The following is a 14,546-nucleotide window of genomic DNA, read 5'->3' on the forward strand; positions in this document are numbered from 1 at the left end:
CACATTTCTGCTTCTCAAGTACGTGATACATCTAAAATCTAGCGTCCCGATGCTTCCAGAGTCAGCTGCTACGAAATAAAAGTATGCCCCAGGTGAGGCTCGAACTCACAACCCCGGCATTGCTCACGGCTACTGCCTTATAAGTACCGTGCGCTAACCAATTGCGCCACTGGGGCTACAGCGGAATGGTTTCAGTTAGCGGTATTCACTTTGCTGCCAAGCTGTTGTGGCTACAGACCCATCATACGATCATCACCTACGGCCATACTGCCACTTCAGCACCTGTCTACGAATGCTTCATACGATTCTTGTTTCATATGCTACACTTACAGGCATATCAACCGCTTGTCATCACCGAAAAAATGCAGAAAAACGGGCGCCTTGCATTCTGCTACCTGTCCAACAGCGGGGGCAGATATATGGCAAGCTCTAGGCTGTGCAGGCGCACCGTGGCCGAGGAGCTGGAGGAGAGATGCCTTCCTTAGCAGCTCCCTGCAGAGTGCGGAAGACCAGAGTGGCCGCGCCGCCGTTGTCAGTGGACGACACGCAATTGCCGAGCCACGGAGAACACGTTGCTTTGCGATGTGCACCCGCCCCGTGGCTTACACCGCGAACAGTGGCCCTGTGGCGCAACGAATAACGCGTCTGACTACGGATCAGAAGATTCCAGGTTCGAATCCTGGCAGGGTCGGCATTTTGTTAGTTGCGGGGGCGTAGCTAGGCAATGCATTCGAATGTCTCCACCTTCGTGGAGTGCAATGTTAATCCTGAGCATCTCGCAGCTGCATCTCGAGACGATCGTGGTAAATATCGCTTCGTGCAAGCGTCAGTCGAGCAAAGTCGAGACAAGTCAAGCTGAGAGATGATACGCAGTTAATTAAACGGTAGGCGCGTGAAACCGATGCACACAACGCTTTCCAAGTGTCCAATGCCACGCACCGAAAAGGACGGACTGCTGCACGCAGCAGAGTGGCGCAGTGGAAGCGTGCTGGGCCCATAACCCAGAGGTCCGTGGATCGAAACCACGCTCTGCTAAAATTATTCTTTTTCGTTGGTGCTTCGAGCTCGATCATTAAGCTTGGGGTGCGCTGATTCAGCGTCGTCAGTAAACCCTGTGAGTTGTGAAACGATGACGTCGTGTGAAGAATACGAGAAACACTTCCTAAGACGCAGACCTTCTTACGATTTTTTAGCAATTACATTCCTTGATCACAAGGGTAATGCTTTCTCGCGATATAAAAATCGCACCTCCCCGGCGGGGAATCGAACCCCGGTCTCCCGCGTGACAGGTGGGGATACTAACCACTATACTACCGAGGAACACGCAGGCGGTCTATACAATGCACGCACATTTCTGCTTCTCAAGTACGTGATACATCTAAAATCTAGCGTCCCGATGCTTCCAGAGTCAGCTGCTACGAAATAAAAGTATGCCCCAGGTGAGGCTCGAACTCACAACCCCGGCATTGCTCACGGCTACTGCCTTATAAGTACCGTGCGCTAACCAATTGCGCCACTGGGGCTACAGCGGAATGGTTTCAGTTAGCGGTATTCACTTTGCTGCCAAGCTGTTGTGGCTACAGACCCATCATACGATCATCACCTACGGCCATACTGCCACTTCAGCACCTGTCTACGAATGCTTCATACGATTCTTGTTTCATATGCTACACTTACAGGCATATCAACCGCTTGTCATCACCGAAAAAATGCAGAAAAACGGGCGCCTTGCATTCTGCTACCTGTCCAGATGTATGGCAAGCTCTAGGCTGTGCAGGCGCACCGTGGCCGAGGAGCTGGAGGAGAGATGCCTTCCTTAGCAGCTCCCTGCAGAGTGCGGAAGACCAGAGTGGCCGCGCCGCCGTTGTCAGTGGACGACACGCAATTGCCGAGCCACGGAGAACATGTTGCTTTGCGATGTGCACCCGCCCCGTGGCTTACACCGCGAACAGTGGCCCTGTGGCGCAACGGATAACGCGTCTGACTACGGATCAGAAGATTCCAGGTTCGAATCCTGGCAGGGTCGGCATTTTGTTAGTTGCGGGGGCGTAGCTAGGCAATGCATTCGAATGTCTCCACCTTCGTGGAGTGCAATGTTAATCCTGAGCATCTCGCAGCTGCATCTCGAGACGATCGTGGTAAATATCGCTTCGTGCAAGCGTCAGCGTAGCGTCAGTCGAGCAAAGTCGAGACAAGTCAAGCTGAGAGATGATACGCACTTAATTAAACGGTAGGCGCGTGAAACCGATGCACACAACGCTTTCCAAGTGTCCAATGCCACGCACCGAAAAGGACGGACTGCTGCACGCAGCAGAGTGGCGCAGTGGAAGCGTGCTGGGCCCATAACCCAGAGGTCCGTGGATCGAAACCACGCTCTGCTAAAATTATTCTTTTTCGTTGGTGCTTCGAGCTCGATCATTAAGCTTGGGGTGCGCTGATTCAGCGTCGTCAGTAAACCCTGTGAGTTGTGAAACGATGACGTCGTGTGAAGAATACGAGAAACACTTCCTAAGACGCAGACCTTCTTACGATTTTTTAGCAATTACATTCCTTGATCACAAGGGTAATGCTTTCTCGCGATATAAAAATCGCACCTCCCCGGCGGGGAATCGAACCCCGGTCTCCCGCGTGACAGGCGGGGATACTAACCACTATACTACCGAGGAACACGCAGGCGGTCTATACAATGCACGCACATTTCTGCTTCTCAAGTACGTGATACATCTAAAATCTAGCGTCCCGATGCTTCCAGAGTCAGCTGCTACGAAATAAAAGTATGCCCCAGGTGAGGCTCGAACTCACAACCCCGGCATTGCTCACGGCTACTGCCTTATAAGTACCGTGCGCTAACCAATTGCGCCACTGGGGCTACAGCGGAATGGTTTCAGTTAGCGGTATTCACTTTGCTGCCAAGCTGTTGTGGCTACAGACCCATCATACGATCATCACCTACGGCCATACTGCCACTTCAGCACCTGTCTACGAATGCTTCATACGATTCTTGTTTCATATGCTACACTTACAGGCATATCAACCGCTTGTCATCACCGAAAAAATGCAGAAAAACGGGCGCCTTGCATTCTGCTACCTGTCCAGATGTATGGCAAGCTCTAGGCTGTGCAGGCGCACCGTGGCCGAGGAGCTGGAGGAGAGATGCCTTCCTTAGCAGCTCCCTGCAGAGTGCGGAAGACCAGAGTGGCCGCGCCGCCGTTGTCAGTGGACGACACGCAATTGCCGAGCCACGGAGAACATGTTGCTTTGCGATGTGCACCCGCCCCGTGGCTTACACCGCGAACAGTGGCCCTGTGGCGCAACGGATAACGCGTCTGACTACGGATCAGAAGATTCCAGGTTCGAATCCTGGCAGGGTCGGCATTTTGTTAGTTGCGGGGGCGTAGCTAGGCAATGCATTCGAATGTCTCCACCTTCGTGGAGTGCAATGTTAATCCTGAGCATCTCGCAGCTGCATCTCGAGACGATCGTGGTAAATATCGCTTCGTGCAAGCGTCAGCGTAGCGTCAGTCGAGACAAGTCAAGCTGAGAGATGATACGCAGTTAATTAAACGGTAGGCGCGTGAAACCGATGCACACAACGCTTTCCAAGTGTCCAATGCCACGCACCGAAAAGGACGGACTGCTGCACGCAGCAGAGTGGCGCAGTGGAAGCGTGCTGGGCTCATAACCCAGAGGTCCGTGGATCGAAACCACGCTCTGCTAAAATTATTCTTTTTCGTTGGTGCTTCGAGCTCGATCATTAAGCTTGGGGTGCGCTGATTCAGCGTCGTCAGTAAACCCTGTGAGTTGTGAAACGATGACGTCGTGTGAAGAATACGAGAAACACTTCCTAAGACGCAGACCTTCTTACGATTTTTTAGCAATTACATTCCTTGATCACAAGGGTAATGCTTTCTCGCGATATAAAAATCGCACCTCCCCGGCGGGGAATCGAACCCCGGTCTCCCGCGTGACAGGCGGGGATACTAACCACTATACTACCGAGGAACACGCAGGCGGTCTATACAATGCACGCACATTTCTGCTTCTCAAGTACGTGATACATCTAAAATCTAGCGTCCCGATGCTTCCAGAGTCAGCTGCTACGAAATAAAAGTATGCCCCAGGTGAGGCTCGAACTCACAACCCCGGCATTGCTCACGGCTACTGCCTTATAAGTACCGTGCGCTAACCAATTGCGCCACTGGGGCTACAGCGGAATGGTTTCAGTTAGCGGTATTCACTTTGCTGCCAAGCTGTTGTGGCTACAGACCCATCATACGATCATCACCTACGGCCATACTGCCACTTCAGCACCTGTCTACGAATGCTTCATACGATTCTTGTTTCATATGCTACACTTACAGGCATATCAACCGCTTGTCATCACCGAAAAAATGCAGAAAAACGGGCGCCTTGCATTCTGCTACCTGTCCAACAGCGGGGGCAGATGTATGGCAAGCTCTAGGCTGTGCAGGCGCACCGTGGCCGAGGAGCTGGAGGAGAGATGCCTTCCTTAGCAGCTCCCTGCAGAGTGCGGAAGACCAGAGTGGCCGCGCCGCCGTTGTCAGTGGACGACACGCAATTGCCGAGCCACGGAGAACACGTTGCTTTGCGATGTGCACCCGCCCCGTGGCTTACACCGCGAACAGTGGCCCTGTGGCGCAACGAATAACGCGTCTGACTACGGATCAGAAGATTCCAGGTTCGAATCCTGGCAGGGTCGGCATTTTGTTAGTTGCGGGGGCGTAGCTAGGCAATGCATTCGAATGTCTCCACCTTCGTGGAGTGCAATGTTAATCCTGAGCATCTCGCAGCTGCATCTCGAGACGATCGTGGTAAATATCGCTTCGTGCAAGCGTCAGCGTAGCGTCAGTCGAGCAAAGTCGAGACAAGTCAAGCTGAGAGATGATACGCAGTTAATTAAACGGTAGGCGCGTGAAACCGATGCACACAACGCTTTCCAAGTGTCCAATGCCACGCACCGAAAAGGACGGACTGCTGCACGCAGCAGAGTGGCGCAGTGGAAGCGTGCTGGGCCCATAACCCAGAGGTCCGTGGATCGAAACCACGCTCTGCTAAAATTATTCTTTTTCGTTGGTGCTTCGAGCTCGATCATTAAGCTTGGGGTGCGCTGATTCAGCGTCGTCAGTAAACCCTGTGAGTTGTGAAACGATGACGTCGTGTGAAGAATACGAGAAACACTTCCTAAGACGCAGACCTTCTTACGATTTTTTAGCAATTACATTCCTTGATCACAAGGGTAATGCTTTCTCGCGATATAAAAATCGCACCTCCCCGGCGGGGAATCGAACCCCGGTCTCCCGCGTGACAGGTGGGGATACTAACCACTATACTACCGAGGAACACGCAGGCGGTCTATACAATGCACGCACATTTCTGCTTCTCAAGTACGTGATACATCTAAAATCTAGCGTCCCGATGCTTCCAGAGTCAGCTGCTACGAAATAAAAGTATGCCCCAGGTGAGGCTCGAACTCACAACCCCGGCATTGCTCACGGCTACTGCCTTATAAGTACCGTGCGCTAACCAATTGCGCCACTGGGGCTACAGCGGAATGGTTTCAGTTAGCGGTATTCACTTTGCTGCCAAGCTGTTGTGGCTACAGACCCATCATACGATCATCACCTACGGCCATACTGCCACTTCAGCACCTGTCTACGAATGCTTCATACGATTCTTGTTTCATATGCTACACTTACAGGCATATCAACCGCTTGTCATCACCGAAAAATGCAGAAAAACGGGCGCCTTGCATTCTGCTACCTGTCCAGATGTATGGCAAGCTCTAGGCTGTGCAGGCGCACCGTGGCCGAGGAGCTGGAGGAGAGATGCCTTCCTTAGCAGCTCCCTGCAGAGTGCGGAAGACCAGAGTGGCCGCGCCGCCGTTGTCAGTGGACGACACGCAATTGCCGAGCCACGGAGAACATGTTGCTTTGCGATGTGCACCCGCCCCGTGGCTTACACCGCGAACAGTGGCCCTGTGGCGCAACGGATAACGCGTCTGACTACGGATCAGAAGATTCCAGGTTCGAATCCTGGCAGGGTCGGCATTTTGTTAGTTGCGGGGGCGTAGCTAGGCAATGCATTCGAATGTCTCCACCTTCGTGGAGTGCAATGTTAATCCTGAGCATCTCGCAGCTGCATCTCGAGACGATCGTGGTAAATATCGCTTCGTGCAAGCGTCAGCGTAGCGTCAGTCGAGACAAGTCAAGCTGAGAGATGATACGCACTTAATTAAACGGTAGGCGCGTGAAACCGATGCACACAACGCTTTCCAAGTGTCCAATGCCACGCACCGAAAAGGACGGACTGCTGCACGCAGCAGAGTGGCGCAGTGGAAGCGTGCTGGGCCCATAACCCAGAGGTCCGTGGATCGAAACCACGCTCTGCTAAAATTATTCTTTTTCGTTGGTGCTTCGAGCTCGATCATTAAGCTTGGGGTGCGCTGATTCAGCGTCGTCAGTAAACCCTGTGAGTTGTGAAACGATGACGTCGTGTGAAGAATACGAGAAACACTTCCTAAGACGCAGACCTTCTTACGATTTTTTAGCAATTACATTCCTTGATCACAAGGGTAATGCTTTCTCGCGATATAAAAATCGCACCTCCCCGGCGGGGAATCGAACCCCGGTCTCCCGCGTGACAGGCGGGGATACTAACCACTATACTACCGAGGAACACGCAGGCGGTCTATACAATGCACGCACATTTCTGCTTCTCAAGTACGTGATACATCTAAAATCTAGCGTCCCGATGCTTCCAGAGTCAGCTGCTACGAAATAAAAGTATGCCCCAGGTGAGGCTCGAACTCACAACCCCGGCATTGCTCACGGCTACTGCCTTATAAGTACCGTGCGCTAACCAATTGCGCCACTGGGGCTACAGCGGAATGGTTTCAGTTAGCGGTATTCACTTTGCTGCCAAGCTGTTGTGGCTACAGACCCATCATACGATCATCACCTACGGCCATACTGCCACTTCAGCACCTGTCTACGAATGCTTCATACGATTCTTGTTTCATATGCTACACTTACAGGCATATCAACCGCTTGTCATCACCGAAAAAATGCAGAAAAACGGGCGCCTTGCATTCTGCTACCTGTCCAGATGTATGGCAAGCTCTAGGCTGTGCAGGCGCACCGTGGCCGAGGAGCTGGAGGAGAGATGCCTTCCTTAGCAGCTCCCTGCAGAGTGCGGAAGACCAGAGTGGCCGCGCCGCCGTTGTCAGTGGACGACACGCAATTGCCGAGCCACGGAGAACATGTTGCTTTGCGATGTGCACCCGCCCCGTGGCTTACACCGCGAACAGTGGCCCTGTGGCGCAACGGATAACGCGTCTGACTACGGATCAGAAGATTCCAGGTTCGAATCCTGGCAGGGTCGGCATTTTGTTAGTTGCGGGGGCGTAGCTAGGCAATGCATTCGAATGTCTCCACCTTCGTGGAGTGCAATGTTAATCCTGAGCATCTCGCAGCTGCATCTCGAGACGATCGTGGTAAATATCGCTTCGTGCAAGCGTCAGCGTAGCGTCAGTCGAGCAAAGTCGAGACAAGTCAAGCTGAGAGATGATACGCAGTTAATTAAACGGTAGGCGCGTGAAACCGATGCACACAACGCTTTCCAAGTGTCCAATGCCACGCACCGAAAAGGACGGACTGCTGCACGCAGCAGAGTGGCGCAGTGGAAGCGTGCTGGGCCCATAACCCAGAGGTCCGTGGATCGAAACCACGCTCTGCTAAAATTATTCTTTTTCGTTGGTGCTTCGAGCTCGATCATTAAGCTTGGGGTGCGCTGATTCAGCGTCGTCAGTAAACCCTGTGAGTTGTGAAACGATGACGTCGTGTGAAGAATACGAGAAACACTTCCTAAGACGCAGACCTTCTTACGATTTTTTAGCAATTACATTCCTTGATCACAAGGGTAATGCTTTCTCGCGATATAAAAATCGCACCTCCCCGGCGGGGAATCGAACCCCGGTCTCCCGCGTGACAGGCGGGGATACTAACCACTATACTACCGAGGAACACGCAGGCGGTCTATACAATGCACGCACATTTCTGCTTCTCAAGTACGTGATACATCTAAAATCTAGGGTCCCGATGCTTCCAGAGTCAGCTGCTACGAAATAAAAGTATGCCCCAGGTGAGGCTCGAACTCACAACCCCGGCATTGCTCACGGCTACTGCCTTATAAGTACCGTGCGCTAACCAATTGCGCCACTGGGGCTACAGCGGAATGGTTTCAGTTAGCGGTATTCACTTTGCTGCCAAGCTGTTGTGGCTACAGACCCATCATACGATCATCACCTACGGCCATACTGCCACTTCAGCACCTGTCTACGAATGCTTCATACGATTCTTGTTTCATATGCTACACTTACAGGCATATCAACCGCTTGTCATCACCGAAAAAATGCAGAAAAACGGGCGCCTTGCATTCTGCTACCTGTCCAGATGTATGGCAAGCTCTAGGCTGTGCAGGCGCACCGTGGCCGAGGAGCTGGAGGAGAGATGCCTTCCTTAGCAGCTCCCTGCAGAGTGCGGAAGACCAGAGTGGCCGCGCCGCCGTTGTCAGTGGACGACACGCAATTGCCGAGCCACGGAGAACATGTTGCTTTGCGATGTGCACCCGCCCCGTGGCTTACACCGCGAACAGTGGCCCTGTGGCGCAACGGATAACGCGTCTGACTACGGATCAGAAGATTCCAGGTTCGAATCCTGGCAGGGTCGGCATTTTGTTAGTTGCGGGGGCGTAGCTAGGCAATGCATTCGAATGTCTCCACCTTCGTGGAGTGCAATGTTAATCCTGAGCATCTCGCAGCTGCATCTCGAGACGATCGTGGTAAATATCGCTTCGTGCAAGCGTCAGCGTAGCGTCAGTCGAGCAAAGTCGAGACAAGTCAAGCTGAGAGATGATACGCAGTTAATTAAACGGTAGGCGCGTGAAACCGATGCACACAACGCTTTCCAAGTGTCCAATGCCACGCACCGAAAAGGACGGACTGCTGCACGCAGCAGAGTGGCGCAGTGGAAGCGTGCTGGGCCCATAACCCAGAGGTCCGTGGATCGAAACCACGCTCTGCTAAAATTATTCTTTTTCGTTGGTGCTTCGAGCTCGATCATTAAGCTTGGGGTGCGCTGATTCAGCGTCGTCAGTAAACCCTGTGAGTTGTGAAACGATGACGTCGTGTGAAGAATACGAGAAACACTTCCTAAGACGCAGACCTTCTTACGATTTTTTAGCAATTACATTCCTTGATCACAAGGGTAATGCTTTCTCGCGATATAAAAATCGCACCTCCCCGGCGGGGAATCGAACCCCGGTCTCCCGCGTGACAGGCGGGGATACTAACCACTATACTACCGAGGAACACGCAGGCGGTCTATACAATGCACGCACATTTCTGTTTCTCAAGTACGTGATACATCTAAAATCTAGCGTCCCGATGCTTCCAGAGTCAGCTGCTACGAAATAAAAGTATGCCCCAGGTGAGGCTCGAACTCACAACCCCGGCATTGCTCACGGCTACTGCCTTATAAGTACCGTGCGCTAACCAATTGCGCCACTGGGGCTACAGCGGAATGGTTTCAGTTAGCGGTATTCACTTTGCTGCCAAGCTGTTGTGGCTACAGACCCATCATACGATCATCACCTACGGCCATACTGCCACTTCAGCACCTGTCTACGAATGCTTCATACGATTCTTGTTTCATATGCTACACTTACAGGCATATCAACCGCTTGTCATCACCGAAAAAATGCAGAAAAACGGGCGCCTTGCATTCTGCTACCTGTCCAGATGTATGGCAAGCTCTAGGCTGTGCAGGCGCACCGTGGCCGAGGAGCTGGAGGAGAGATGCCTTCCTTAGCAGCTCCCTGCAGAGTGCGGAAGACCAGAGTGGCCGCGCCGCCGTTGTCAGTGGACGACACGCAATTGCCGAGCCACGGAGAACATGTTGCTTTGCGATGTGCACCCGCCCCGTGGCTTACACCGCGAACAGTGGCCCTGTGGCGCAACGGATAACGCGTCTGACTACGGATCAGAAGATTCCAGGTTCGAATCCTGGCAGGGTCGGCATTTTGTTAGTTGCGGGGGCGTAGCTAGGCAATGCATTCGAATGTCTCCACCTTCGTGGAGTGCAATGTTAATCCTGAGCATCTCGCAGCTGCATCTCGAGACGATCGTGGTAAATATCGCTTCGTGCAAGCGTCAGCGTAGCGTCAGTCGAGCAAAGTCGAGACAAGTCAAGCTGAGAGATGATACGCAGTTAATTAAACGGTAGGCGCGTGAAACCGATGCACACAACGCTTTCCAAGTGTCCAATGCCACGCACCGAAAAGGACGGACTGCTGCACGCAGCAGAGTGGCGCAGTGGAAGCGTGCTGGGCCCATAACCCAGAGGTCCGTGGATCGAAACCACGCTCTGCTAAAATTATTCTTTTTCGTTGGTGCTTCGAGCTCGATCATTAAGCTTGGGGTGCGCTGATTCAGCGTCGTCAGTAAACCCTGTGAGTTGTGAAACGATGACGTCGTGTGAAGAATACGAGAAACACTTCCTAAGACGCAGACCTTCTTACGATTTTTTAGCAATTACATTCCTTGATCACAAGGGTAATGCTTTCTCGCGATATAAAAATCGCACCTCCCCGGCGGGGAATCGAACCCCGGTCTCCCGCGTGACAGGCGGGGATACTAACCACTATACTACCGAGGAACACGCAGGCGGTCTATACAATGCACGCACATTTCTGCTTCTCAAGTACGTGATACATCTAAAATCTAGCGTCCCGATGCTTCCAGAGTCAGCTGCTACGAAATAAAAGTATGCCCCAGGTGAGGCTCGAACTCACAACCCCGGCATTGCTCACGGCTACTGCCTTATAAGTACCGTGCGCTAACCAATTGCGCCACTGGGGCTACAGCGGAATGGTTTCAGTTAGCGGTATTCACTTTGCTGCCAAGCTGTTGTGGCTACAGACCCATCATACGATCATCACCTACGGCCATACTGCCACTTCAGCACCTGTCTACGAATGCTTCATACGATTCTTGTTTCATATGCTACACTTACAGGCATATCAACCGCTTGTCATCACCGAAAAAATGCAGAAAAACGGGCGCCTTGCATTCTGCTACCTGTCCAACAGCGGGAGCAGATGTATGGCAAGCTCTAGGCTGTGCAGGCGCACCGTGGCCGAGGAGCTGGAGGAGAGATGCCTTCCTTAGCAGCTCCCTGCAGAGTGCGGAAGACCAGAGTGGCCGCGCCGCCGTTGTCAGTGGACGACACGCAATTGCCGAGCCACGGAGAACACGTTGCTTTGCGATGTGCACCCGCCCCGTGGGTTACACCGCGAACAGTGGCCCTGTGGCGCAACGAATAACGCGTCTGACTACGGATCAGAAGATTCCAGGTTCGAATCCTGGCAGGGTCGGCATTTTGTTAGTTGCGGGGGCGTAGCTAGGCAATGCATTCGAATGTCTCCACCTTCGTGGAGTGCAATGTTAATCCTGAGCATCTCGCAGCTGCATCTCGAGACGATCGTGGTAAATATCGCTTCGTGCAAGCGTCAGCGTAGCGTCAGTCGAGCAAAGTCGAGACAAGTCAAGCTGAGAGATGATACGCAGTTAATTAAACGGTAGGCGCGTGAAACCGATGCACACAACGCTTTCCAAGTGTCCAATGCCACGCACCGAAAAGGACGGACTGCTGCACGCAGCAGAGTGGCGCAGTGGAAGCGTGCTGGGCCCATAACCCAGAGGTCCGTGGATCGAAACCACGCTCTGCTAAAATTATTCTTTTTCGTTGGTGCTTCGAGCTCGATCATTAAGCTTGGGGTGCGCTGATTCAGCGTCGTCAGTAAACCCTGTGAGTTGTGAAACGATGACGTCGTGTGAAGAATACGAGAAACACTTCCTAAGACGCAGACCTTCTTACGATTTTTTAGCAATTACATTCCTTGATCACAAGGGTAATGCTTTCTCGCGATATAAAAATCGCACCTCCCCGGCGGGGAATCGAACCTCGGTCTCCCGCGTGACAGGCGGGGATACTAACCACTATACTACCGAGGAACACGCAGGCGGTCTATACAATGCACGCACATTTCTGCTTCTCAAGTACGTGATACATCTAAAATCTAGCGTCCCGATGCTTCCAGAGTCAGCTGCTACGAAATAAAAGTATGCCCCAGGTGAGGCTCGAACTCACAACCCCGGCATTGCTCACGGCTACTGCCTTATAAGTACCGTGCGCTAACCAATTGCGCCACTGGGGCTACAGCGGAATGGTTTCAGTTAGCGGTATTCACTTTGCTGCCAAGCTGTTGTGGCTACAGACCCATCATACGATCATCACCTACGGCCATACTGCCACTTCAGCACCTGTCTACGAATGCTTCATACGATTCTTGTTTCATATGCTACACTTACAGGCATATCAACCGCTTGTCATCACCGAAAAAATGCAGAAAAACGGGCGCCTTGCATTCTGCTACCTGTCCAACAGCGGGGGCAGATGTATGGCAAGCTCTAGGCTGTGCAGGCGCACCGTGGCCGAGGAGCTGGAGGAGAGATGCCTTCCTTAGCAGCTCCCTGCAGAGTGCGGAAGACCAGAGTGGCCGCGCCGCCGTTGTCAGTGGACGACACGCAATTGCCGAACCACGGAGAACACGTTGCTTTGCGATGTGCACCCGCCCCGTGGCTTGCACCGCGAACAGTGGCCCTGTGGCGCAACGGATAACGCGTCTGACTACGGATCAGAAGATTCCAGGTTCGAATCCTGGCAGGGTCGGCATTTTGTTAGTTGCGGGGGCGTAGCTAGGCAATGCATTCGAATGTCTCCACCTTCGTGGAGTGCAATGTTAATCCTGAGCATCTCGCAGCTGCATCTCGAGACGATCGTGGTAAATATCGCTTCGTGCAAGCGTCAGCGTAGCGTCAGTCGGGCAAAGTCGAGACAAGTCAAGCTGAGAGATGATACGCAGTTAATTAAACGGTAGGCGCGTGAAACCGATGCACACAACGCTTTCCAAGTGTCCAATGCCACGCACCGAAAAGGACGGACTGCTGCACGCAGCAGAGTGGCGCAGTGGAAGCGTGCTGGGCCCATAACCCAGAGGTCCGTGGATCGAAACCACGCTCTGCTAAAATTATTCTTTTTCGTTGGTGCTTCGAGCTCGATCATTAAGCTTGGGGTGCGCTGATTCAGCGTCGTCAGTAAACCCTGTGAGTTGTGAAACGATGACGTCGTGTGAAGAATACGAGAAACACTTCCTAAGACGCAGACCTTCTTACGATTTTTTAGCAATTACATTCCTTGATCACAAGGGTAATGCTTTCTCGCGATATAAAAATCGCACCTCCCCGGCGGGGAATCGAACCCCGGTCTCCCGCGTGACAGGCGGGGATACTAACCACTATACTACCGAGGAACACGCAGGCGGTCTATACAATGCACGCACATTTCTGCTTCTCAAGTACGTGATACATCTAAAATCTAGCGTCCCGATGCTTCCAGAGTCAGCTGCTACGAAATAAAAGTATGCCCCAGGTGAGGCTCGAACTCACAACCCCGGCATTGCTCACGGCTACTGCCTTATAAGTACCGTGCGCTAACCAATTGCGCCACTGGGGCTACAGCGGAATGGTTTCAGTTAGCGGTATTCACTTTGCTGCCAAGCTGTTGTGGCTACAGACCCATCATACGATCATCACCTACGGCCATACTGCCACTTCAGCACCTGTCTACGAATGCTTCATACGATTCTTGTTTCATATGCTACACTTACAGGCATATCAACCGCTTGTCATCACCGAAAAAATGCAGAAAAACGGGCGCCTTGCATTCTGCTACCTGTCCAACAGCGGGGGCAGATGTATGGCAAGCTCTAGGCTGTGCAGGCGCACCGTGGCCGAGGAGCTGGAGGAGAGATGCCTTCCTTAGCAGCTCCCTGCAGAGTGCGGAAGACCAGAGTGGCCGCGCCGCCGTTGTCAGTGGACGACACGCAATTGCCGAGCCACGGAGAACATGTTGCTTTGCGATGTGCACCCGCCCCGTGGCTTACACCGCGAGCAGTGGCCCTGTGGCGCAACGGATAACGCGTCTGACTACGGATCAGAAGATTCCAGGTTCGAATCCTGGCAGGGTCGGCATTTTGTTAGTTGCGGGGGCGTAGCTAGGCAATGCATTCGAATGTCTCCACCTTCGTGGAGTGCAATGTTAATCCTGAATATCTCGCAGCTGCATCTCGAGACGATCGTGGTAAATATCGCTTCGTGCAAGCGTCAGCGTAGCGTCAGTCGAGCAAAGTCGAGACAAGTCAAGCTGAGAGATGATACGCAGTTAATTAAACGGTAGGCGCGTGAAACCGATGCACACAACGCTTTCCAAGTGTCCAATGCCACGCACCGAAAAGGACGGACTGCTGCACGCAGCAGAGTGGCGCAGTGGAAGCGTGCTGGGCCCATAACCCAGAGGTCCGTGGATCGAAACCACGCTCTGCTAAAATTATTCTTTTTCGTTGGTGCT

At 52.7% G+C, this 14,546-nt stretch overlaps 43 non-coding genes across 43 annotated transcripts; 22 read left to right on the forward strand and 21 right to left on the reverse strand.

The window, feature by feature from the left end:
- Nucleotides 1-84: 84 nt before the first annotated feature.
- On the reverse strand, nt 85-176 carry Trnai-uau (transfer RNA isoleucine (anticodon UAU)). The gene is given in 2 exon segments: nt 85-120; nt 139-176. It is a non-coding gene; the product is annotated as a tRNA-Ile (tRNA).
- Nucleotides 177-618: 442 nt separating this feature from the next.
- Trnar-acg (transfer RNA arginine (anticodon ACG)) lies at nt 619-691 on the forward strand. Its single transcript has one exon. It is a non-coding gene; the product is annotated as a tRNA-Arg (tRNA).
- Nucleotides 692-963: 272 nt separating this feature from the next.
- Nucleotides 964-1,035, forward strand: Trnam-cau (transfer RNA methionine (anticodon CAU)). The gene has a single exon. It is a non-coding gene; the product is annotated as a tRNA-Met (tRNA).
- A 213-nt stretch (nt 1,036-1,248) lies between these two features.
- Trnad-guc (transfer RNA aspartic acid (anticodon GUC)) lies at nt 1,249-1,320 on the reverse strand. The gene has a single exon. It is a non-coding gene; the product is annotated as a tRNA-Asp (tRNA).
- Nucleotides 1,321-1,431: 111 nt separating this feature from the next.
- Nucleotides 1,432-1,523, reverse strand: Trnai-uau (transfer RNA isoleucine (anticodon UAU)). Its single transcript is given in 2 exon segments — nt 1,432-1,467; nt 1,486-1,523. It is a non-coding gene; the product is annotated as a tRNA-Ile (tRNA).
- Nucleotides 1,524-1,953: 430 nt separating this feature from the next.
- On the forward strand, nt 1,954-2,026 carry Trnar-acg (transfer RNA arginine (anticodon ACG)). The gene has a single exon. It is a non-coding gene; the product is annotated as a tRNA-Arg (tRNA).
- A 283-nt stretch (nt 2,027-2,309) lies between these two features.
- On the forward strand, nt 2,310-2,381 carry Trnam-cau (transfer RNA methionine (anticodon CAU)). The gene has a single exon. It is a non-coding gene; the product is annotated as a tRNA-Met (tRNA).
- Nucleotides 2,382-2,594: 213 nt separating this feature from the next.
- On the reverse strand, nt 2,595-2,666 carry Trnad-guc (transfer RNA aspartic acid (anticodon GUC)). The gene has a single exon. It is a non-coding gene; the product is annotated as a tRNA-Asp (tRNA).
- Nucleotides 2,667-2,777: 111 nt separating this feature from the next.
- Trnai-uau (transfer RNA isoleucine (anticodon UAU)) lies at nt 2,778-2,869 on the reverse strand. Its single transcript is given in 2 exon segments — nt 2,778-2,813; nt 2,832-2,869. It is a non-coding gene; the product is annotated as a tRNA-Ile (tRNA).
- A 430-nt stretch (nt 2,870-3,299) lies between these two features.
- Trnar-acg (transfer RNA arginine (anticodon ACG)) lies at nt 3,300-3,372 on the forward strand. Its single transcript has one exon. It is a non-coding gene; the product is annotated as a tRNA-Arg (tRNA).
- Nucleotides 3,373-3,645: 273 nt separating this feature from the next.
- On the forward strand, nt 3,646-3,717 carry Trnam-cau (transfer RNA methionine (anticodon CAU)). The gene has a single exon. It is a non-coding gene; the product is annotated as a tRNA-Met (tRNA).
- Nucleotides 3,718-3,930: 213 nt separating this feature from the next.
- On the reverse strand, nt 3,931-4,002 carry Trnad-guc (transfer RNA aspartic acid (anticodon GUC)). Its single transcript has one exon. It is a non-coding gene; the product is annotated as a tRNA-Asp (tRNA).
- A 111-nt stretch (nt 4,003-4,113) lies between these two features.
- On the reverse strand, nt 4,114-4,205 carry Trnai-uau (transfer RNA isoleucine (anticodon UAU)). The gene is given in 2 exon segments: nt 4,114-4,149; nt 4,168-4,205. It is a non-coding gene; the product is annotated as a tRNA-Ile (tRNA).
- A 442-nt stretch (nt 4,206-4,647) lies between these two features.
- On the forward strand, nt 4,648-4,720 carry Trnar-acg (transfer RNA arginine (anticodon ACG)). The gene has a single exon. It is a non-coding gene; the product is annotated as a tRNA-Arg (tRNA).
- Nucleotides 4,721-5,003: 283 nt separating this feature from the next.
- Nucleotides 5,004-5,075, forward strand: Trnam-cau (transfer RNA methionine (anticodon CAU)). Its single transcript has one exon. It is a non-coding gene; the product is annotated as a tRNA-Met (tRNA).
- A 213-nt stretch (nt 5,076-5,288) lies between these two features.
- Nucleotides 5,289-5,360, reverse strand: Trnad-guc (transfer RNA aspartic acid (anticodon GUC)). The gene has a single exon. It is a non-coding gene; the product is annotated as a tRNA-Asp (tRNA).
- Nucleotides 5,361-5,471: 111 nt separating this feature from the next.
- Trnai-uau (transfer RNA isoleucine (anticodon UAU)) lies at nt 5,472-5,563 on the reverse strand. The gene is given in 2 exon segments: nt 5,472-5,507; nt 5,526-5,563. It is a non-coding gene; the product is annotated as a tRNA-Ile (tRNA).
- A 429-nt stretch (nt 5,564-5,992) lies between these two features.
- Trnar-acg (transfer RNA arginine (anticodon ACG)) lies at nt 5,993-6,065 on the forward strand. Its single transcript has one exon. It is a non-coding gene; the product is annotated as a tRNA-Arg (tRNA).
- A 273-nt stretch (nt 6,066-6,338) lies between these two features.
- Nucleotides 6,339-6,410, forward strand: Trnam-cau (transfer RNA methionine (anticodon CAU)). The gene has a single exon. It is a non-coding gene; the product is annotated as a tRNA-Met (tRNA).
- A 213-nt stretch (nt 6,411-6,623) lies between these two features.
- Trnad-guc (transfer RNA aspartic acid (anticodon GUC)) lies at nt 6,624-6,695 on the reverse strand. The gene has a single exon. It is a non-coding gene; the product is annotated as a tRNA-Asp (tRNA).
- A 111-nt stretch (nt 6,696-6,806) lies between these two features.
- Nucleotides 6,807-6,898, reverse strand: Trnai-uau (transfer RNA isoleucine (anticodon UAU)). Its single transcript is given in 2 exon segments — nt 6,807-6,842; nt 6,861-6,898. It is a non-coding gene; the product is annotated as a tRNA-Ile (tRNA).
- A 430-nt stretch (nt 6,899-7,328) lies between these two features.
- Nucleotides 7,329-7,401, forward strand: Trnar-acg (transfer RNA arginine (anticodon ACG)). Its single transcript has one exon. It is a non-coding gene; the product is annotated as a tRNA-Arg (tRNA).
- Nucleotides 7,402-7,684: 283 nt separating this feature from the next.
- Trnam-cau (transfer RNA methionine (anticodon CAU)) lies at nt 7,685-7,756 on the forward strand. Its single transcript has one exon. It is a non-coding gene; the product is annotated as a tRNA-Met (tRNA).
- Nucleotides 7,757-7,969: 213 nt separating this feature from the next.
- Nucleotides 7,970-8,041, reverse strand: Trnad-guc (transfer RNA aspartic acid (anticodon GUC)). Its single transcript has one exon. It is a non-coding gene; the product is annotated as a tRNA-Asp (tRNA).
- A 111-nt stretch (nt 8,042-8,152) lies between these two features.
- Trnai-uau (transfer RNA isoleucine (anticodon UAU)) lies at nt 8,153-8,244 on the reverse strand. The gene is given in 2 exon segments: nt 8,153-8,188; nt 8,207-8,244. It is a non-coding gene; the product is annotated as a tRNA-Ile (tRNA).
- A 430-nt stretch (nt 8,245-8,674) lies between these two features.
- Nucleotides 8,675-8,747, forward strand: Trnar-acg (transfer RNA arginine (anticodon ACG)). Its single transcript has one exon. It is a non-coding gene; the product is annotated as a tRNA-Arg (tRNA).
- A 283-nt stretch (nt 8,748-9,030) lies between these two features.
- On the forward strand, nt 9,031-9,102 carry Trnam-cau (transfer RNA methionine (anticodon CAU)). Its single transcript has one exon. It is a non-coding gene; the product is annotated as a tRNA-Met (tRNA).
- Nucleotides 9,103-9,315: 213 nt separating this feature from the next.
- Trnad-guc (transfer RNA aspartic acid (anticodon GUC)) lies at nt 9,316-9,387 on the reverse strand. The gene has a single exon. It is a non-coding gene; the product is annotated as a tRNA-Asp (tRNA).
- A 111-nt stretch (nt 9,388-9,498) lies between these two features.
- On the reverse strand, nt 9,499-9,590 carry Trnai-uau (transfer RNA isoleucine (anticodon UAU)). Its single transcript is given in 2 exon segments — nt 9,499-9,534; nt 9,553-9,590. It is a non-coding gene; the product is annotated as a tRNA-Ile (tRNA).
- Nucleotides 9,591-10,020: 430 nt separating this feature from the next.
- Nucleotides 10,021-10,093, forward strand: Trnar-acg (transfer RNA arginine (anticodon ACG)). The gene has a single exon. It is a non-coding gene; the product is annotated as a tRNA-Arg (tRNA).
- Nucleotides 10,094-10,376: 283 nt separating this feature from the next.
- Trnam-cau (transfer RNA methionine (anticodon CAU)) lies at nt 10,377-10,448 on the forward strand. The gene has a single exon. It is a non-coding gene; the product is annotated as a tRNA-Met (tRNA).
- Nucleotides 10,449-10,661: 213 nt separating this feature from the next.
- Nucleotides 10,662-10,733, reverse strand: Trnad-guc (transfer RNA aspartic acid (anticodon GUC)). The gene has a single exon. It is a non-coding gene; the product is annotated as a tRNA-Asp (tRNA).
- A 111-nt stretch (nt 10,734-10,844) lies between these two features.
- Nucleotides 10,845-10,936, reverse strand: Trnai-uau (transfer RNA isoleucine (anticodon UAU)). The gene is given in 2 exon segments: nt 10,845-10,880; nt 10,899-10,936. It is a non-coding gene; the product is annotated as a tRNA-Ile (tRNA).
- A 442-nt stretch (nt 10,937-11,378) lies between these two features.
- On the forward strand, nt 11,379-11,451 carry Trnar-acg (transfer RNA arginine (anticodon ACG)). The gene has a single exon. It is a non-coding gene; the product is annotated as a tRNA-Arg (tRNA).
- A 283-nt stretch (nt 11,452-11,734) lies between these two features.
- Trnam-cau (transfer RNA methionine (anticodon CAU)) lies at nt 11,735-11,806 on the forward strand. Its single transcript has one exon. It is a non-coding gene; the product is annotated as a tRNA-Met (tRNA).
- Nucleotides 11,807-12,019: 213 nt separating this feature from the next.
- Trnad-guc (transfer RNA aspartic acid (anticodon GUC)) lies at nt 12,020-12,091 on the reverse strand. Its single transcript has one exon. It is a non-coding gene; the product is annotated as a tRNA-Asp (tRNA).
- Nucleotides 12,092-12,202: 111 nt separating this feature from the next.
- Nucleotides 12,203-12,294, reverse strand: Trnai-uau (transfer RNA isoleucine (anticodon UAU)). The gene is given in 2 exon segments: nt 12,203-12,238; nt 12,257-12,294. It is a non-coding gene; the product is annotated as a tRNA-Ile (tRNA).
- Nucleotides 12,295-12,736: 442 nt separating this feature from the next.
- On the forward strand, nt 12,737-12,809 carry Trnar-acg (transfer RNA arginine (anticodon ACG)). The gene has a single exon. It is a non-coding gene; the product is annotated as a tRNA-Arg (tRNA).
- Nucleotides 12,810-13,092: 283 nt separating this feature from the next.
- Trnam-cau (transfer RNA methionine (anticodon CAU)) lies at nt 13,093-13,164 on the forward strand. Its single transcript has one exon. It is a non-coding gene; the product is annotated as a tRNA-Met (tRNA).
- A 213-nt stretch (nt 13,165-13,377) lies between these two features.
- On the reverse strand, nt 13,378-13,449 carry Trnad-guc (transfer RNA aspartic acid (anticodon GUC)). The gene has a single exon. It is a non-coding gene; the product is annotated as a tRNA-Asp (tRNA).
- Nucleotides 13,450-13,560: 111 nt separating this feature from the next.
- Nucleotides 13,561-13,652, reverse strand: Trnai-uau (transfer RNA isoleucine (anticodon UAU)). Its single transcript is given in 2 exon segments — nt 13,561-13,596; nt 13,615-13,652. It is a non-coding gene; the product is annotated as a tRNA-Ile (tRNA).
- Nucleotides 13,653-14,094: 442 nt separating this feature from the next.
- On the forward strand, nt 14,095-14,167 carry Trnar-acg (transfer RNA arginine (anticodon ACG)). The gene has a single exon. It is a non-coding gene; the product is annotated as a tRNA-Arg (tRNA).
- Nucleotides 14,168-14,450: 283 nt separating this feature from the next.
- On the forward strand, nt 14,451-14,522 carry Trnam-cau (transfer RNA methionine (anticodon CAU)). The gene has a single exon. It is a non-coding gene; the product is annotated as a tRNA-Met (tRNA).
- Nucleotides 14,523-14,546: the final 24 nt, after the last annotated feature.

This window comes from Schistocerca gregaria, chromosome 8, assembly GCF_023897955.1.
Source record: "Schistocerca gregaria isolate iqSchGreg1 chromosome 8, iqSchGreg1.2, whole genome shotgun sequence".
Taxonomy (NCBI): Eukaryota; Metazoa; Arthropoda; class Insecta; order Orthoptera; family Acrididae; genus Schistocerca; species Schistocerca gregaria.